Here is a 21,647-nt window from a genome sequence, read left to right on the forward strand (position 1 = left end):
TGAGAGTGACAAGGGAGGGGGTAGAATGAGAGTGACAAGGGGGGGGTGTAAAATAAGAGTGACAAGGGGGGGTGTAGAATGAGAGTGACAAGGGGGGGTGTAAAATAAGAGTGACAAGGGGGGGTGTAGAATGAGAGTGACAAGGGGGGGTGTAAAATAAGAGTGACAAGGGGGGTGTAAAATGACAGTGACAAGGGGGGGGGGGGGTAAAATGAGAGTGACAAGGGGGGTGTAAAATGACAGTGACAAGGGGGGGGGGGGTAAAATGAGAGTGACAAGGGGGGGGGGTAAAATAAGAGTGACAAGGGGGGGTGTAGAATGAGAGTGACAAGGGGGGGGTGTAGAATGAGAGTGACAAGGGGGGGGTGTAGAATGAGAGTGACAAGGGAGGGGGGTAGAATGAGAGTGACAAGGGAGGGGGGTAGAATGAGAGTGACAAGGGAGGGGGGTAGAATGAGAGTGACAAGGGAGGGGGGGGAGTAGAATGAGAGTGACAAGGGAGGGGGTAGAATGAGAGTGACAAGGGGGGGGTGTAAAATAAGAGTGACAAGGGGGGGTGTAGAATGAGAGTGACAAGGGGGGGGTGTGTAAAATAAGAGTGACAAGGGGGGGGTGTAGAATGAGAGTGACAAGGGGGGGGGGGTAAAATAAGAGTGACAAGGGGGGGGTGTAGAATGAGAGTGACAAGGGGGGGTGTAGAATGAGAGTGACAAGGGGGGGGTGTAGAATGAGAGTGACAAGGGGGGGGTGTAGAATGAGAGTGACAAGGGAGGGGTGTAGAATGAGAGTGACAAGGGAGGGGGGTAGAATGAGAGTGACAAGGGAGGGGGGGAGTAGAATGAGAGTGACAAGGGAGGGGGTAGAATGAGAGTGACAAGGGGGGGGTGTAAAATAAGAGTGACAAGGGAGGGGGGTAGAATGAGAGTGACAAGGGAGGGGGGGTGTAGAATGAGAGTGACAAGGGAGGGGGGTGTAAAATAAGAGTGACAAGGGAGGGGGGTAGAATGAGAGTGACAAGGGAGGGGGGGGAGTAGAATGAGAGTGACAAGGGAGGGGGGTAGAATGAGAGTGACAAGGGGGGGTAGAATGAGAGTGACAAGGGGGGGTAGAATGAGAGTGACAAGGGGGGGTAGAATGAGAGTGACAAGGGGGGGTAGAATGAGAGTGACAAGGGGGGGTAGAATGAGAGTGACAAGGGGGGGTAGAATGAGAGTGACAAGGGGGGGTAGAATGAGAGTGACAAGGGAGGGGGTAGAATGAGAGTGACAAGGGAGGGGGTAGAATGAGAGTGACAAGGGAGGGGGTAGAATGAGAGTGACAAGGGGGGGGGTAGAATGAGAGTGACAAGGGGGGGGTAGAATGAGAGTGACAAGAGGGGGTAGAATGAGAGTGACAAGGGGGGGGTAGAATGAGAGTGACAAGGGGGGGGTAGAATGAGAGTGACAAGGGAGGGGGGGAATGAGAGTGACAAGGGGGGGGGGTAGAATAATAGTGACAAGGGAGGGGGGTAGAATGAGAGTGACAAGGGGGGGGGGTAGAATGAGAGTGACAAGGGGGGGGGTAGAATGAGAGTGACAAGGGGGGGTAGAATGAGAGTGACAAGGGGGGGGGGTAGAATGAGAGTGACAAGGGGGGGTAAAATGACAGTGACCAGGGGGGGGTAAAATGACAGTGACAAGGGGGGGGTAAAATGAGAGTGACAAGGGGGGGTGTAAAATAAGAGTGACAAGGGGGGGTGTAAAATGAGAGTGACAAGGGGGGGGGGTGTAGAATGAGAGTGACAAGGGAGGGGGGTAGAATGAGAGTGACAAGGGAGGGGGGGGAGTAGAATGAGAGTGACAAGGGAGGGGGTAGAATGAGAGTGACAAGGGGGGGGGGGTAAAATAAGAGTGACAGGGGGGGGTGTAGAATGAGAGTGACAAGGGGGGGGTGTAAAATAAGAGTGACAAGGGGGGGTGTAGAATGAGAGTGACAAGGGGGGGGGGGTGTAAAATAAAAGTGACAAGGGGGGTGTAAAATGACAGTGACAAGGGGGGGGGGGGGGTAAAATGAGAGTGACAAGGGGGGTGTAAAATGACAGTGACAAGGGGGGGGGGTAAAATGAGAGTGACAAGGGGGGGGTAAAATAAGAGTGACAAGGGGGGGGTGTAGAATGAGAGTGACAAGGGGGGGGTGTAGAATGAGAGTGACAAGGGGGGGGTGTAGAATGAGAGTGACAAGGGGGGGGTGTAGAATGAGAGTGACAAGGGAGGGGGGTAGAATGAGAGTGACAAGGGAGGGGGGGTAGAATGAGAGTGACAAGGGAGGGGGGTAGAATGAGAGTGACAAGGGAGGGGGGTAGAATGAGAGTGACAAGGGAGGGGGGGGAGTAGAATGAGAGTGACAAGGGAGGGGGTAGAATGAGAGTGACAAGGGGGGGGTGTAAAATAAGAGTGACAAGGGGGGGTGTAGAATGAGAGTGACAAGGGGGGGGTGTAAAATAAGAGTGACAAGGGGGGGGTGTAGAATGAGAGTGACAAGGGGGGGGGGTAAAATAAGAGTGACAAGGGGGGGGTGTAGAATGAGAGTGACAAGGGGGGGTGTAGAATGAGAGTGACAAGGGGGGGGTGTAGAATGAGAGTGACAAGGGGGGGTGTAGAATGAGAGTGACAAGGGAGGGGTGTAGAATGAGAGTGACAAGGGAGGGGGGTAGAATGAGAGTGACAAGGGAGGGGGGTAGAATGAGAGTGACAAGGGAGGGGGGTTAGAATGAGAGTGACAAGGGAGGGGGGTAGAATGAGAGTGACAAGGGGGGGGTAGAATGAGAGTGACAAGGGAGGGGGGGTGTAGAATGAGAGTGACAAGGGAGGGGGGTGTAAAATAAGAGTGACAAGGGAGGGGGGTAGAATGAGAGTGACAAGGGAGGGGGGGAGTAGAATGAGAGTGACAAGGGAGGGGGGTAGAATGAGAGTGACAAGGGGGGGTAGAATGAGAGTGACAAGGGGGGGTAGAATGAGAGTGACAAGGGGGGGTAGAATGAGAGTGACAAGGGGGGGTAGAATGAGAGTGACAAGGGGGGTAGAATGAGAGTGACAAGGGGGGGGTAGAATGAGAGTGACAAGGGAGGGAGGGGGGGAGAGAGTGACAAGGGGGGGGAGTAGAATGAGAGTGACAAGGGGGGGTAGAATGAGAGTGACAAGGGAGGGGGTAGAATGAGAGTGACAAGGGGGGGGGGGTAGAATGAGAGTGACAAGGGGGGGGGTAGAATGAGAGTGACAAGGGGGGGGGGGTAGAATGAGAGTGACAAGGGGGGGTAGAATGAGAGTGACAAGGGGGGGGGGGTAGAATGAGAGTGACAAGGGGGGGGTAGAATGAGAGTGACAAGGGAGGGGGGGAATGAGAGTGACAAGGGGGGGGGTAGAATGAGAGTGACAAGGGAGGGGGTAGAATGAGAGTGACAAGGGGGGGGTAGAATGAGAGTGACAAGGGGGGGGGGTAGAATGAGAGTGACAAGGGGGGGTAGAATGAGAGTGACAAGGGGGGGGGTAGAATGAGAGTGACAAGGGGGGGGTAGAATGAGAGTGACAAGGGGGGGGTAGAATAAGAGTGACAAGGGGGGGGGTAGAATGAGAGTGACAAGGGAGGGGGGTAGAATGAGAGTGACAAGGGAGGGGGGGGGAGTAGAATGAGAGTGACAAGGGAGGGGGGAATGAGAGTGACAAGGGAGGGGGTAGAATGAGAGTGACAAGGGGGGGGGGGTAGAATGAGAGTGACAAGGGGGGGGTAGAATGAGAGTGACAAGGGGGGGGGTAGAATGAGAGTGACAAGGGGGGGGGGTAGAATGAGAGTGACAAGGGGGGGTGTAAAATGACAGTGACAAGGGGGGGTGTAAAATGAGAGTGACAAGGGGGGGGTGTAAAATGAGAGTGACAAGGGGGGGTGTAAAATGAGAGTGACAAGGGGGGGGTAAAATGAGAGTGACAAGGGGGGGTGTAAAATAAGAGTGACAAGGGGGGGTGTAAAATAAGAGTGACAAGGGGGGGGGGTGTAGAATGAGAGTGACAAGGGAGGGGGGGTAGAATGAGAGTGACAAGGGAGGGGGGGGGAGTAGAATGAGAGTGACAAGGGAGGGGGTAGAATGAGAGTGACAAGGGGGGGGGTGTAGAATGAGAGTGACAAGGGAGGGGTGTAGAATGAGAGTGACAAGGGAGGGGGTAGAATGAGAGTGACAAGGGAGGGGGGGGAGTAGAATGAGAGTGACAAGGGAGGGGGGTAGAATGAGAGTGACAAGGGGGGGTAGAATGAGAGTGACAAGGGGGGGTAGAATGAGAGTGACAAGGGGGGGTAGAATGAGAGTGACAAGGGGGGGTAGAATGAGAGTGACAAGGGGGGGTAGAATGAGAGTGACAAGGGGGGGTAGAATGAGAGTGACAAGGGGGGGGGGGAGTAGAATGAGAGTGACAAGGGAGGGAGGGGGGAGAGAGTGACAAGGGGGGGGTAGAATGAGAGTGACAAGGGAGGGAGGGGGGGGAGAGAGTGACAAGGGGGGGGGGAGTAGAATGAGAGTGACAAGGGGGGGTAGAATGAGAGTGACAAGGGGGGGTAGAATGAGAGTGACAAGGGGGGGTAGAATGAGAGTGACAAGGGGGGGTAGAATGAGAGTGACAAGGGGGGGGTAGAATGAGAGTGACAAGGGAGGGAGGGGGGGGAGAGAGTGACAAGGGGGGGGGGGGTAGAATGAGAGTGACAAGGGGGGGTAGAATGAGAGTGACAAGGGGGGGTAGAATGAGAGTGACAAGGGGGGGTAGAATGAGAGTGACAAGGGGGGGTAAAATGAGAGTGACAAGGGGGGGTAGAATGAGAGTGACAAGGGGGGGTAGAATGAGAGTGACAAGGGGGGGTAGAATGAGAGTGACAAGGGGGGGTAGAATGAGAGTGACAAGGGGGGGTAGAATGAGAGTGACAAGGGGGGGTAGAATGAGAGTGACAAGGGGGGGTAGAATGAGAGTGACAAGGGGGGGTAGAATGAGAGTGACAAGGGGGGGGTAGAATGAGAGTGACAAGGGAGGGAGGGGGGGAGAGAGTGACAAGGGGGGGGGGAGTAGAATGAGAGTGACAAGGGGGGGTAGAATGAGAGTGACAAGGGGGGGTAGAATGAGAGTGACAAGGGGGGGTAGAATGAGAGTGACAAGGGGGGGTAGAATGAGAGTGACAAGGGGGGGTAGAATGAGAGTGACAAGGGGGGGTAGAATGAGAGTGACAAGGGGGGGGTAGAATGAGAGTGACAAGGGGGGGTAGAATGAGAGTGACAAGGGGGGGTAGAATGAGAGTGACAAGGGGGGGTAGAATGAGAGTGACAAGGGGGGGTAGAATGAGAGTGACAAGGGGGGGTAGAATGAGAGTGACAAGGGGGGGTAGAATGAGAGTGACAAGGGGGGGTAGAATGAGAGTGACAAGGGGGGGTAGAATGAGAGTGACAAGGGGGGGTAGAATGAGAGTGACAAGGGGGGGTAGAATGAGAGTGACAAGGGGGGGTAGAATGAGAGTGACAAGGGGGGTAGAATGAGAGTGACAAGGGAGGGTAGAATGAGAGTGACAAGGGGGGGTAGAATGAGAGTGACAAGGGGGGGTAGAATGAGAGTGACAAGGGAGGGGGGGAGAGTGACATTTTTTTTAAAATAACCACTTTGGGTGGCATTGTGTGTATAATATCTATGTATCTAACTTTTAATTCACTTTCCTTTTAATCTATAGCTGAGGCATACTCCTCTTTCAGTGACTTTACAATGTCAGCGGTTTGGAAATATTTCAAAGTTTCTGATAAAGACACCAAATTTGCCGTCTGCAGTCTTTGTTGAGCTAAAATTTCAAGAGGGGGTACAGTGCAGAGGCAATTTTCCACAACCGGGTTGATATACCACCTGAAAACACGACATTCAATTCAGCATGAAGAGTACAGAAAAGCAACAATGCTTAAAAGTACCCCAACTACCAGCACACAAACACCTTCTGTCGCCACAGTCTTTGAAAAAATTAAGAAATTTGCAAATGATAGTGCCAAAGCAGAAGGCATTACAGAGAAAATAATGGGATTTATTGCCTTAGATGACCAGCCATTCTCTGTTGTGGAAGACACTGGATTTCGTAAGCTCATAGAACACATTGAGCCTCGTTACACACTGCCAAGCAGACGTTATTTTGCAGAAACACATTCATAAGCTCACGACCACAGACATCCCAGCTCTACGTTTTACCACTGACATCTGGAGCTCAGACGTAAGCCCAACTAGCATGCTCAGCTTAACAGCGCAGTGGATAGACGCCGATTTTAAATTGCAAACAATTTTGCTTCAGGCACAAGAGTTTGTTGGGTCACATACTGCAGCAGCAATATCGGAGGCTTTAGTCAGCATGCTTGAAACTTGGCACATTGACAGGTCTAAAGTGCATCTGATTGTCCGAGATAATGCACGGAACATGGTAAAGGCTCTGGAGGACAGTGGCCTCAATAGTATACCGTGCATGGCACACACGCTGCAGCTGGCTGGAAATGAGGGAGTGCCGAGTCAGCGCAGCATATCAGATATAACCGCATCAGGGAGAAAAATTGGGGGTCACTTTAAGCATTCTCCGCTTGCTGATTCCCGATTACAAGCTTTGCAAGTACAGTTTGGAATGCCACCCAAACGACTGCAGCAAGATGTAGCCACTCGCTGGAACAGCACGTACTATATGTTGGAAAGATTACTTGAACAAAAGCGCGTCTTAGCTGCGTACATGGCAGATTACAGCCAGCAACCTTCAGTGCACATCAGTGGATCTTAATTGAAAATATTGTGTCTCTTCTTGCTCCATTTGAACAGTTAGCTCAACTAATGCATCTGTTGCTGAAGATATTCCCTTGATTGCAGCACTGAAGCGTCTGCTAGGAAAAGAGGTGCAAACAGACCATGGCATCAAAACAGCTAAAAGCACTCTATTGGAGGCCGTTAACAAACGCTTTCAAGACACTGAGTCCAACCCCCTGTACTGCATTGCAACAGTACTAGATCCTCCATTTAAAGAACATTACTTCGACATGGAGAAAAAGCAGCGTGCACGGGGAATGATGGAAGCATCTGGTGAGGGAGACTTGATGCACAGCACAGAACAAAGTGTGCCAGAGAAACGGTCACGACGTAGAAGTGATGGGGGGCACACTCCCTCGCTTTCTGACATGTTTGACGAGATTCTACAGGAAAGCAGCACCCCGATCCACAGCAGTGCCACAAGTGCAGCTACAAAACAGCTGGAGATTTACCTTGCTGAACTACCCAATCCCCTTGACTACTGGCGCATGAACAAAGATCGCCTTCCATTGCTTGCACGGATCGCACGCAGATATTTATCTGCCCCAAGCACCAGCACAGAGAGCGAGAGACTATTCAGTGCAGCATCTCGTGTTCTTGATGAGAAGCGGAACCGTCTCTCGTGCGAGAAAGCTGAGCAACTTTTGTTCTTGGAAAGAAACCTGCCACTTTTACTTAGATAGAAAGCAGTCCAAGTTGTGTGTAGTTATTTTATTTACATTTAAAAAAAATTGTGTAGCCCAGCAAAAATGTGTTCTTGACCTGAGGCTACGTCTGTTTACAGTTTGAGGTTGGTTTTACAACTGTTTCTTGCACTGTCGTTTTGTACAATCACTTGTGTATGAGGAAGCACCATGTTATATAATAGGATTTATTAAATTCATGAAAAAGAATTATTAATAAAATCATTAAAAAAAAAAAAATGTATTTTAAAAGTATTTGGGCAAAAAGGCAGTTTCGGTTTCGGTTTTCGGTCAAGGGCATCCTGAATTTTCGGTTTCGGTCCAGAATTTTCATTTCGGTGCACCCCTAGCTCTGGGGCAATCATTTTTCTGTTGGCCACAGTGCACACCACGCACAATACCAACACTCTTGTATCTAGCACATGTTCATCGAGTGCTACTGTATAGAATGGAGCGTCTTGGAATATGTATGGCATATGTGATTCTAACATTACCATATTACACGTCCAGAGAGCCCCCCCCTCTCTCTCTCTTTTTCATGTTATATTTTTAGCTGTATAAATCATGTATTTGTGCATCTATTTATATCATCATGTAACTTTGATTTCTATGATCAACATATGAATTTCTTCTTTCTGTACATTATGTCTTGTCAGCCTGATGAAGGGCGAATATTACGCCTGAAACGTTGCAACTGACAAACCACCTATTCCGGCTGAAATAACATGAAATAAAATCATTTAATTATCACCTACAAAGGAGTGCTGTCTAAATATTTGTGACCCTCCATAGTAATAAAGTCCTCTGTGCCCCCTCCATAGTAATAAAGTCCTCTGTGCCCCCTCCATAGTAATAAAGTCCTCTGTGCCCCCTCCATAGTAATAATGTCCTCTGTGCCCCCTCCATAGTAATAATGTCCTCTGTGCCCCCTCCATAGTAATAAAGTCCTCTGTGCCCCCTCCATAGTAATAAAGCCCTCTGTGCCCCCTCCATAGTAATAAAGTCCTCTGTGCCCCCTCCATAGTAATAAAGTCCTCTGTGCCCCCTCCATAGTAATAAAGTCCTCTGTGCCCCCTCCATAGTAATAAAGTCCTCTGTGCCCCCTCCATAGTAATAAAGTCCTCTGTGCCCCCTCCATAGTAATAAAGTCCTCTTTACCTCCTCTCTATAATAAACCACAGTAACTACTCCCCTTGTCCCGTTCCTGAAGCTCACAGACCTTTCTTCCCTGCAGGCACAGATCGCTCTGCAGTCCTGTGTGGGCGGAGCTTATGCAGATTTCTGTGCTGCAGGCTCCACCCACACAGGCTGGGAGTGCAATCTGTGCCTGCAGGCTGAATGGTGGAGCGGGGAGAAGTCTTCCTGTTTCTCCATTCTGTGCGCCTCCGGCCTGAAGGAGGAGAGGAGCGCAGGGAGCGGAGCGGAAGTGACAGGACCCAGCGCCCTGCGCTCCAGCAATGAGCGCTTCCATCTGTATTGATGGAAATCTGGATTCAGCATCTGTATTGATGGAAGCGCTCATTGCCCCTTAGTACGCCACTGGTCCTTGCTTCCTGCTCCTCGCTGGCTGGCAGGCTGGATGTCGGGGGATGGGCTCTTCTGACAGACGTGCGCGGCGTGGTGCCTCTGCTGAAGGAAGTGTTTTTCTTCTTAAAGCTGCAGCGCTGCGGTGGGACAAGTCGCAAATGGCGATAAGACTTAAAAGTCTTATCATGTGCAAATTCCTGGTCGCATTGGTGACCATGGTGGTCGCCATCTGGACCACTGGATCATGGGAACTGATGGAAAGAATCTAGAATATTTGCGATTACGAAGACATAGCGCTATATTCTACATCTTCACGGATTCTCCAAGTGCCGATATCCGCGATAAATATTAGCGATTAGAATATTCATCAACAATATTACAGAATACAATACAGAGGAGAGAAATCTAGAAAAGTTTACCTCTCCGCTCAGCAGGGAGATGATCTCCAAGGTGAGGTCTAATATTCTTCTGCTGATCTCCTTCCTGTCCATCCTTGGTGGTCGTTCAGGAGAAGAGGAGAAAACTGGAGGAGCTGGAGGCTTCTAGTACTGCAGGCGCCTTTATGAGAAGAGGAGAGGAAATCATCCAGGGGACAAGACCAGATGTCACCTCCAGAACCGCACTTCCTGAGCCTGGAGGGGCCCCGCTTCTCAGAGCCCCCACCACATGGATTCCAGGGGCCCCAACATGGAGATCTCTGGTGGCTCCACAGGAGACAAATGTCTGGTAGATGCAGGTCCCACCTCTGGGCTGTGCTCAGCTGTGTCCAGAACTCCTAGAGAAGAGACTGGAGAGAGCTGAGCTCAGGCCGGGCCCCGCTCCATTCATTCTCCTCCTGGAGGCAGGGGCCCCTCACCAGGACAGTCAGGGGCCAGCGAATGATGACAACCCCCACTATCCCCACTACTCCTCCCCCATCATACTAAGCTGAGGAGCAGAGGAGGATTCCTTGTGTGTAATGGAGGAGAATCTCCAGAGGTGACATGTCTGAGCTCTCCACCACACTGTCTCCTCACAGCTCATCTTACCTGCAGGCTGGAGGAATGGCTGATACCAGAGAGAACAAGAGCCCTTTGAAGTACCCTGAGGCTGACACATGACAGGGATGTCATCACAGGTCCTTCACCACATCTTCTCAACTCCAGTGCTGAACCCCGCCCCCCTGCACTGGTCACATGACAGTGACGTCACCCCAGGTCCTTCACCACCTCTTGCCCTCTCCACTGCTGAGCCCCACCCCCCGCCCCTTGATCACATGACGGTGACGTCACCGCAGGTCCTTCAGCTCTGGCAGTGCAGCAGATACTGGGCAGGTCCTGGTCGGTAGTCAGGGCTGAGCCCCGCCCCCTGCACTGATCACATGACGGTGACGTCACCCCAGGTCCTTCAGCTCTGGCAGTGCAGCAGACACTGGGCAGGTCCTGGTCGGTAGTCAGGGCTCTTGTTCTCTCTGGTATCAGCCATTCCTCCAGCCTGCAGGTAAGATGAGCTGTGAGGAGACAGTGTGGTGGAGAGCTCAGACATGTCACCTCTGGAGATTCTCCTCCATTACACACAAGGGATCCATCCTTCTCTTCTCCTCTCCTGAGCCCCGCCCCTGCACTGATCACATGACGGTGACGTCACCCCAGGTCCTTCACCTCCTCTTATCCACTCCTCTCCTGAGCCCCGCCCCCTGCACTGATCACATGCCAGTGACGTCACCGCAGGTCCTTCAGCTCCGGCAGTGCAGCAGATACTGGGCAGGTCCTGGTCGGTAGTCAGGGCTCTTGTTCTCTCTGGTATCAGCCATTCCTCCAGCCTGCAGGTAAGATGAGCTGTGAGGAGACAGTGTGGTGGAGAGCTCAGACATGTCACCTCTGGAGATTCTCCTCCATTACACACAAGGAATCCTTCTCCTCAGCTTAGTATGATGGGGGAGGAGTAGTGGGGATAGTGGGGGTTGTCATCATTCACTGGCCCCTGACTGTCCTGGTGAGGGGCCCCTGCCTCCAGGAGGAGAATGAATGGAGCGGGGGCCCGGCCTGAGCTCAGCTCTCTCCAGTCTCTTCTCTAGGAGTTCTGGACACAGCTGAGCACAGCCCAGAGGTGGGACCTGCATCTACCAGACATTTATCTCCTGTGGAGCCACCAGAGATCTCCATCTTGGGGCCCCTGACTGTCCTGGTGAGGGGCCCCTGCCTCCAGGAGGAGAATGAATGGAGCGGGGCCCGGCCTGAGCTCCGCTCTCTCCAGTCTCTTCTCTAGGAGTTCTGGACACAGCTGAGCACAGCCCAGAGGTGGGACCTGCATCTATCAGACATTTATCTCCTGTGGAGCCACCAGAGATCTCCATGTTGGGGCCCCTGGAATCCATGTGGTGGGGGCTCTGAGAAGTGGGGCCCCTCCAGGCTCAGGAAGTGCGGTTCTGGAGGTGACATCTGGTCTTGTCCCCTGGATGATTTCCTCTCCTCTTCTCATAAAGGCGCCTGCAGTACTAGAAGCCTCCAGCTCCTCCAGTTCTCTCCTCTTCTCCTGAATGACCACCAAGGATGGACAGGAAGGAGATCAGCAGAAGAATATTAGACCTCACCTTGGAGATCATCTCCCTGCTGAGCGGAGAGGTAAACTTTTCTAGATTTCTCTCCTCTTTATTGTATTCTGTAATATTGCTGATATGAATTTTCTGATCGCTAATTTTTATCGCGGATATCGGCACTTTGAGAATCCGTGAAGATGTAGAATATAGCGCTATATCTTCGTAATCGCAAATATTCTAGATTCTTTCCATCAGTTCCCATGATCCAGTGATCCAGATGACGACCACCATGGTCACCAATGCGACCAGGAATTTGCACATGATAAGACTTTTAAGTCTTATCGCCATTTGCGACTTGTCCCACCGCAGCGCTGCAGCTTTAAGAAGAAAAACACTTCCTTCAGCAGAGGCACCACGCCGTGCACGTCTGTCAGAAGAGCCCATCCCCCGACATCCAGCCTGCCAGCCAGCGAGGGGCAGAAAGCAAGGACCAGTGGCGTACTAAGGGGCAATGAGCGCTTCCATCAATACAGATGCTGAATCCAGATCTCCATCAATACAGATGGAAGCGCTCATTGCTGGAGCGCAGGGCGCTGGGTCCTGTCACTCCCCGCTCCGCTACCCGCGCTCCTCTCCTCCTTCAGGCCGGAGGCGCACAGAATGGAGAAACAGGAAGACTTCTCCCCGCTCCACCATTCATCCTGCAGGCACAGATTGCACTCCCAGCCTGTGTGGGTGGAGCCAGCAGCACAGAAATCTGCATAAGCTCCGCCCACACAGGGCTGCAGAGCGATCTGTGCCTGCAGGGAAGAAACGTCCGTGAGCTTCAGGAACGGGACAAGGGGAGTAGTTACTGTGGTTTATTATAGAGAGGAGGTAAAGAGGACTTTATTACTATAGAGGGGGCACAGAGGACTTTATTACTATGGAGGGGGCACAGAGGACTTTATTACTATGGAGGGGGCCCAGAGGACTTTATTACTATGGAGGGGGCACAGAGGACTTTATTACTATGGAGGGGGCACAGAGGACTTTATTACTATGGAGGGGGCCCAGAGGACTTTATTACTATGGAGGGGGCACAGAGGACTTTATTACTATAGAGGGGGCACAGAGGACTTTATTACTATGGAGGGGGCACAGAGGACTTTATTACTATGGAGGGGGCCCAGAGGACTTTATTACTATGGAGGGGGCACAGAGGACTTTATTACTATGGAGGGGGCACAGAGGTCTTTATTACTATGGAGGGGGCACAGAGGACTTTATTACTATGGAGGGGGCACAGAGGACTTTATTACTATGGAGGGGGCCCAGAGGACTTTATTACTATGGAGGGGGCACAGAGGGCTTTATTACTATGGAGGGGGCACAGAGGTCTTTATTACTATGGAGGGGGCACAGAGGACTTTATTACTATGGAGGGGGCACAGAGGACATTATTACTATGGAGGGGGCACAGAGGACTTTATTACTATGGAGGGGGCACAGAGGGCTTTATTACTATGGAGGGGGCACAGAGGGCTTTATTACTATGGAGGGGGCACAGAGGGCTTTATTACTATGGAGGGGGCACAGAGGACTTTATTACTATGGAGGGGGCACAGAGGTCTTTATTACTATGGAGGGGCACAGAGGACTTAATTATAATGGAGGGCGCACAGAGGACTTTATTACTATGGAGGGGGCACAGAGGACTTTATTACTATGGAGGGGGCACAGAGGACTTTATCACTATGGAGGGGGCACAGAGGACTTTATTACTATGGAGGGGGCACAATGAGGGCAATACTACTGGGGACGGGGGTACCAGAGAAAGGACCTGCCCCGGGTGCCAAACACCCTAGGCACGCCACTGGCAAGGACGGCAAGCTTGTGAGTACACAAGTACAATTCTGTGCCTTCCTAAACGCTTCGGCATCCACATAGTAAATGGGGTAGTCTGACTGGCTGCAGACCATAGCTGGTGCATTATCAGGAGGCCCCTGTGCTGTTCCCATTCCCCCGACACACTTCATTGCCTCCTTCTTGTGGAGACCACACTGCTGTGAAGATTTCTACCTTCAGTGAAGACAACGCGGAGGCAGGATCACAGGAGACGGGCCCTCACCGCGGAGGCAGGATCACAGGAGACGGGCCCTCACCGCGGAGGCAGGATCACCGGAGACGGGCCCTCACCACGGAGGCAGGATCACCGGAGACGGGCCCTCACCGCGGAGGCAGGATCACAGGAGACGGGCCCTCACCGCGGAGGCAGGATCACAGGAGACGGGCCCTCACCGCGGAGGCAGGATCACAGGAGACGGGCCCTCACCGCGGAGGCAGGATCGCAGGAGACGGGCCCTCACCGCGGAGGCAGGATCACAGGAGACGGGCCCTCACCGCGGAGGCAGGATCGCAGGAGACGGGCCCTCACCGCGGAGGCAGGATCACAGGAGACGGGCCCTCACCGCGGAGGCAGGATCACAGGAGACGGGCTCTGACCGCGGAGGCAGGATCACAGGAGACGGGCCCTCACCGCGGAGGCAGGATCGCAGGAGACGGGCCCTCACCGCAGAGGAAGGATCACAGGAGACGGGCCCTCACTGAGGATCAGGCGGCTGTGAAGCAGGGACCATAAAGCACCACAGGGAACACAGAAGGGCTGAACCAAGGACCAGAGAGGAAGGGGGCGCTGTATACTCAGATGGTCGGACACAGTGCAGGAGGACACATAAGGAAACCATAAACAATGGCGACCTTCCCTTCATTATCTGTTCCCTTTTAGGTCCCTTTCACACGAGTGAGTCCCACACATTGAACTCGTCAGGGAGAACACCCGTCCTGACCTCCCAGCACTGCCCGGGTCGCATAGCATTGTATTGATTTATGATACTATGTAACCCTTACAGTTCTGGAATGTATTGGATAATACTGACAGCATTATGTCAGTGTCATCTAATACATTCCAGAACTGTAAGGGTTACATAGCACCATAAATCAATACAATGCTATGCGACCCCGGCAGTGCTGGGAGGTCAGATAGGTGATGGTAGGCGTGGACAGGTTTTTTATTCCCCAAAGAGTTAAAGGAGTTCTCTGGGCCTTGAATATTGATGACCTATCTTCAGGACAGGTCATCAATATCAGATGGTCGGGGGTCTGATACCGGCCCCCCGCTGATCAGCTGTATGAGGAGACGGCGTGCGCAGTGTGCCACCTCCCGTATCTCTTCCTGCCATAGACATAGCAGCAGCGAGCAGGATAGGTCATCGATATTACAGGCCCAGAGAACGGCTGTGATGAAAGTTGATCAGTAAATGATATATTTTCCCCAGGATGGTCCTACTGACAAGTAGACCTCAGTCCAGTCTGAACGAAGGCTTATCTGCCCAAAACAGAATGAAATCCAAAGTATGCAATCACTTTATATTCCTACAGCGGAGGATCTCCCCCAGATGGGCCCAGAAGGCCTTCACTGGAGCCATCTACTCCTGAGGCCGGAGTAAGAGGCTGGTTTGGATCTAGAAGAACGAGGAGCCTCATTACACAGGACGGCCGAGCCACGCCGACATTGGGACTGTCTATTGGGACCAATAAACCCTAAATTTTGAACTATAAATAGTTTTCATCAGTGATGAAAGTTCAAGTTTTTAAGTTCAGCTGTAAGAGGAGCAAATGGAGTGAGAAGGAGGAGAGATGTGCGGGGCCCTACACACAGCGGGGCCTTATTCACACCTCAGTGTTCAGTCAGTGATTTCCATCAGGGATTTACAGGGAGTGCAGAATTATTAGGCAAGTTGTATTTTTGAGGATTCATTTTATTATTGAACAACAACCATGTTCTCAATGAACCCAAAATACTCATTAATATCAAAGCTGAATATTTTTGGAAGTCGTTTTTAGTTTGTTTTTAGTTTTAGCTATTTTAGGGGGATATCTGTGTGTGCAGGTGACTATTACTGTGCATAATTATTAGGCAACTTAACAAAAAACAAATATATACCCATTTCAATTATTTATTTTTACCAGTGAAACCAATATAACATCTCAACATTCGCAAATATACATTTCTGACATTCAAAAACAAAACAAAAACAAATCAGTGACCAATATAGCCACCTTTCTTTGCAAGGACACTCAAAAGCCTGCCATCCATGGATTCTGTCAGTGTTTTGATCTGTTCACCATCAACATTGCGTGCTGCAGCAACCACAGCCTCCCAGACACTGTTCAGAGAGGTGTACTGTTTTCCCTCCTTGTAAATCTCACATTTGATGATGGACCACAGGTTCTCAATGGGGTTCAGATCAGGTGAACAAGGAGGCCATGTCATTAGATTTTCTTCTTTTATACCCTTTCTTGCCAGCCACGCTGTGGAGTACTTGGACGCGTGTGATGGAGCATTGTCCTGCATGAAAATCATGTTTTTCTTGAAGGATGCAGACTTCTTCCTGTACCACTGCTTGAAGAAGGTGTCTTCTAGAAACTGGCAGTAGGACTGGGAGTTGAGCTTGACTCCATCCTCAACCCGAAAAGGCCCCACAAGCTCATCTTTGATGATACCAGCCCAAACCAGTACTCCACCTTGCTGGCGTCTGAGTCGGACTGGAGCTCTCTGCCCTTTACCAATCCAGCCACGGGCCCATCCATCTGGCCCATCAAGACTCACTCTCATTTCATCAGTCCATAAAACCTTAGAAAAATCAGTCTTGAGATATTTCTTGGCCCAGTCTTGACGTTTCAGCTTGTGTGTCTTGTTCAGTGGTGGTCGTCTTTCAGCCTTTCTTACCTTGGCCATGTCTCTGAGTATTGCACACCTTGTGCTTTTGGGCACTCCAGTGATGTTGCAGCTCTGAAATATGGCCAAACTGGTGGCAAGTGGCATCTTGGCAGCTGCACGCTTGACTTTTCTCAGTTCATGGGCAGTTATTTTGCGCCTTGGTTTTTCCACACGCTTCTTGCGACCCTGTTGACTATTTTGAATGAAACGCTTGATTGTTCGATGATCACGCTTCAGAAGCTTTGCAATTTTAAGAGTGCTGCATCCCTCTGCAAGATATCTCACTATTTTTTACTTTTCTGAGCCTGTCAAGTCCTTCTTTTGACCCATTTTGCCAAAGGAAAGGAAGTTGCCTAATAATTATGCACACCTGATATAGGGTGTTGATGTCATTAGACCACACCCCTTCTCATTACAGAGATGCACATCACCTAATATGCTTAATTGGTAGTAGGCTTTCGAGCCTATACAGCTTGGAGTAAGACAACATGCATAAAGAAGATGATGTGGTCAAAATACTCATTTGCCTAATAATTCTGTACAGGGTGTATGAGCCAAAACCAGGTGCGGATCTAAACACAGAACAGGAGCCGATCGTTCCCTTTACCTGATGTCTGTGAAGGCTCCAATCGCTGACCCAAACACTGACGTCTGAATGAGGCCATTTTTTAAATCCTAATTCTAGATGTATTTATATCTGGCGACTAAAAATGTTATTTGGCTCCTATGTAATTGTATTGGTCTGGAGCACTGTGGCCCCTCCCTGCTTCTTGCTTGTGGGCCAATGAGAAGGCTGCAATGTCTTTGTCTGAGCTTAGCAACGTCCCTAGCAACCAATAGGAAAGCTGCCTCCCCCTTACTATATAAGAACCTCCCAGCAGCCATTTTCTGGAGTTCTGAGAGAGAGAGCAGGGACATTGCTGAGCTCTGTGCTTCACTGTGTATTACATTAGATAGAGAGTTAGCTGATATATATAATACCGATAGTCGGTGTAGGTTATATCCTGATATAGTGGAGCTGATAGGGTCCAGTGCAGGGTGTGAGGCAGTGTGATAGGTTCTGCTGTCCATACATACATGCTATAAAGCCATTGTTCTGCCAACCATTTTCTCCAGTCTCGGGAAACTTCTAGTAGCTTGAAAAATGTAGCAAAAGTGACCCACGCCTGTATTTCACACACATTATGCAAATATTACATTGCCGATTTTCGCAATCAAAAAAATAATGACTGGAGATCACAAATTCTAGAATTTGTGACTTTATGGCAAATATTAGGCCAAAAATTTGCAATATTTCACGAATACGAATATTGCCTATTCTGCTCATCACTATTCTGTAACAAGTCAGACATCGGGAAGGAGAATCCATCATAGGAAGTGATAGGAAGAGTCCAGGGTCCTGGAGAACGGCCTCCAGACCTTCCAAGTGATGGAGAACCTGGAGATCAGCCCCCAGTATGGTGAGTGATGTGTCATGTGACCAGTGACCAATAGTCATGTTGTAGGAGCCATGAGGAGGTAAGTAGGCACGTTGTACCAGGAGGAGAGGCCGGAGGAGAGCACATGGCCCCTGAAGGGTTTATTCCCTAAGTGTCTCTCTCCATCCACAGGAGTACACAATAGTGAAGAAGACATCGGGGGACTGTGTGACTCCCATCATCCATCTCCAGGAGTCAGGAGGGCGGAGCAGGACCCCTCCCCCCATCACAGAGCCTCCCCCTCACCCCCTGATACATGAGCAGAGGATCCTAGAACTCACCCACAAGATGATGGAGCTGCTGACTGGAGAGGTGACACTGCTGGGAATGCTGGGAAATTCTCCAGTAACAGCACTGGAGGGGTCTGGGTGATGACGGTGTCATTGTGTTGTCAGGTTCCTATAAGGTGTCAGGACATCACTGTCTATTTCTCCATGGAGGAGTGGGAGTATATAGAAGGACACAAGGACCTGTACAAGGAGGCCATGATGGAGGAGCACCAGCCTCTTATATCACAGGGTAAGAGCCGTCATGTGCAGTGTATACACGTGTGTGCAGTGACATGTAATGGAGGAGCACCAGCCTCTTATATCACAAGGTAAGAGCCGTCATGTGCAGTGTATACACGTGTGTGCAGTGACATGTAATGGAGGAGCACCAGCCTCTTATATCACAAGGTAAGAGCCGTCATGTGCAGTGTATACACGTGTGTGCAGTGACATGTAATGGAGGAGCACCAGCCTCTTATATCACAAGGTAAGAGCCGTCATGTGCAGTGTATACACGTGTGTGCAGTGACATGTAATGGAGGAGCACCAGCCTCTTATATCACAGGGTAAGAGCCGTCATGTGCAGTGTATACACGTGTGTGCAGTGACATGTAATGGAGGAGCACCAGCCTCTTATATCACAAGGTAAGAGCCGTCATGTGCAGTGTATACACGTGTGTGCAGTGACATGTAATGGAGGAGCACCAGCCTCTTATATCACAAGGTAAGAGCCGTCATGTGCAGTGTATACACGTGTGTGCAGTGACATGTAATGGAGGAACACCAGCCTCTTATATCACAAGGTAAGAGCCGTCATGTGCAGTGTATACACGTGTGTGCAGTGACATGTAATGGAGGAGCACCAGCCTCTTATATCACAGGGTAAGAGCCGTCATGTGCAGTGTGTACACGTGTGTGCAGTGACATGTAATGGAGGAGCACCAGCCTCTTATATCACAAGGTAAGAGCCGTCATGTGCAGTATATACACGTGTGTGCAGTGACATGTAATGGAGGAGCACCAGCCTCTTATATCACAGGGTAAGAGCCGTCATGTGCAGTGTATACACGTGTGTGCAGTGACATGTAATGGAGGAGCACCAGCCTCTTATATCACAGGGTAAGAGGCGTCATGTGCAGTGTATACACGTGTGTGCAGTGACATGTAATGGAGGAGCACCAGCCTCTTATATCACAAGGTAAGAGCCGTCATGTGCAGTATATACACGTGTGTGCAGTGACATGTAATGGAGGACCAGCCTCTTATATCACAGGGTAAGAGCCGTCATGTGCAGTGTATACACGTGTGTGCAGTGACATGTAATGGAGGAGCACCAGCCTCTTATATCACAAGGTAAGAGCCGTCATGTGCAGTGTATACACGTGTGTGCAGTGACATGTAATGGAGGAGCTCCAGCCTCTTCTATCACAAGGTAAGAGCCGTCATGTGCAGTGTATACACGTGTGTGCAGTGACATGTAATGGAGGAGCACCAGCATCTTATATCACAAGGTAAGAGCCGTCATGTGCAGTGTATACACGTGTGTGCAGTGACATGTAATGGAGGAGCACCAGCCTCTTATATCACAAGGTAAGAGCCGTCATGTGCAGTATATACACGTGTGTGCAGTGACATGTAATGGAGGACCAGCCTCTTATATCACAGGGTAAGAGCCGTCATGTGCAGTGTATACACGTGTGTGCAGTGACATGTAATGGAGGAGCACCAGCCTCTTATATCACAAGGTAAGAGCCGTCATGTGCAGTGTATACACGTGTGTGCAGTGACATGTAATGGAGGAGCTCCAGCCTCTTCTATCACAAGGTAAGAGCCGTCATGTGCAGTGTATACACGTGTGTGCAGTGACATGTAATGGAGGAGCACCATCCTCTTATATTACAAGGTAAGAGCCGTCATGTGCAGTGTGTACACGTGTGTGCAGTGACATGTAATGGAGGAGCACCAGCCTCTTATATCACAAGGTAAGAGCCGTCATGTGCAGTGTATACACGTGTGTGCAGGGACATGTAATGGAGGAGCACCAGCCTCTTATATCACAAGGTAAGAGCCGTCATGTGCAGTGTATACACGTGTGTGCAGTGACATGTAATGGAGGAGCTCCAGCCTCTTCTATCACAAGGTAAGAGCCGTCATGTGCAGTGTATACACGTGTGTGCAGTGACATGTAATGGAGGAGCACCATCCTCTTATATTACAAGGTAAGAGCCGTCATGTGCAGTGTGTACACGTGTGTGCAGTGACATGTAATGGAGGAGCACCAGCCTCTTATATCACAAGGTAAGAGCCGTCATGTGCAGTGTATACACGTGTGTGCAGGGACATGTAATGGAGGAGCACCAGCCTCTTATATCACAAGGTAAGAGCCGTCATGTGCAGTGTATACACGTGTGTGCAGTGACATGTAATGGAGGAGCACCAGCCTCTTCTATCACAAGGTAAGAGCCGTCATGTGCAGTGTATACACGTGTGTGCAGTGACATGTAATGGAGGAGCACCAGCCTCTTATATCACAGGGTAAGACCCGTCATGTGCAGTGTATACACGTGTGTGCAGTGACATGTAATGGAGGAGCACCAGCCTCTTATATCACAGGGTAAGACCTGTTGTGTGCAGTGACATGTAATGGAGGAGCACCAGCCTCTTATATCACAAGGTAAGAGCCGTCATGTGCAGTGTATACACGTGTGTACAGTGACATGTAATGGAGGAGCACCAGCCTCCTATATCACAAGGTAAGAGCCGTCATGTGCAGTGTGTACACGTGTGTGCAGTGACATGTAATGGAGGACACCAGCCTCTTATATCACAGGGTAAGACCCGTCATGTGCAGTGTATACACGTGTGTGCAGTGACATGTAATGGAGGAGCACCAGCCTCTTATATCACAGGGTAAGAGCCGTCATGTGCAGTGTATACATGTGTGTGCAGTGACATGTAATGGAGGAGCACCAGCATCTTATAACACAAGGTAAGAGCCGTCATGTGCAGTGTATACACGTGTGTGCAGTGACATGTAATGGAGGAGCACCAGCCTCTTATATCACAGGGTAAGACCCGTCATGTGCAGTGTATACACGTGTGTGCAGTGACATGTAATGGAGGAGCACCAGCCTCTTATAGCGGATCCTTTTCCGTTCAGAATACATTAGGGCAAAACCAATCTGTTTTGGATTACTTCTGAGAGCCCATGACGGATCTCACAAATGGGAAGCCAAAACTCCAGTGTGAAAGTAGCCTAAGTCGTTGGTGTCTCAATTTGTATTAAAATTCTTGTCTGGCATCGGCTTTAAATTGCTAAATGTGATCCTGTTGTCCATCACTTCAGCGATTATCTGCTCATCCCCTTCAGACTGAACGTGTGACTTCTAGCAATAATTGCATCTCCCAGAATGTTCCAGCTGCATTAGAGCGTGTTCACACAGGGCACATTTATTGTAGACATTTCCATATATTGGGTTGTTTCTGCAGCAGGTGCATGGATTATTACAGGCCACATTCAGGGTAGCGGGACAGTCACAGAAATGTCTGCAGCTGATCTGCTCTGTGTGAACTTGCTGGTAGA

General features: G+C 50.4%; 1 protein-coding gene across 1 annotated transcript in view; it reads left to right on the top strand.

Moving 5' to 3' along the window:
- The window catches only part of LOC120990612, a 658,216-nt gene that overhangs the window by 89,493 nt on the left and 547,076 nt on the right, over positions 1–21,647 (top strand). The window lies entirely within an intron of this gene.

The sequence above is a fragment of the Bufo bufo genome, chromosome 2 (genome assembly GCF_905171765.1).
Source record: "Bufo bufo chromosome 2, aBufBuf1.1, whole genome shotgun sequence".
Classification (NCBI taxonomy): Eukaryota; Metazoa; Chordata; class Amphibia; order Anura; family Bufonidae; genus Bufo; species Bufo bufo.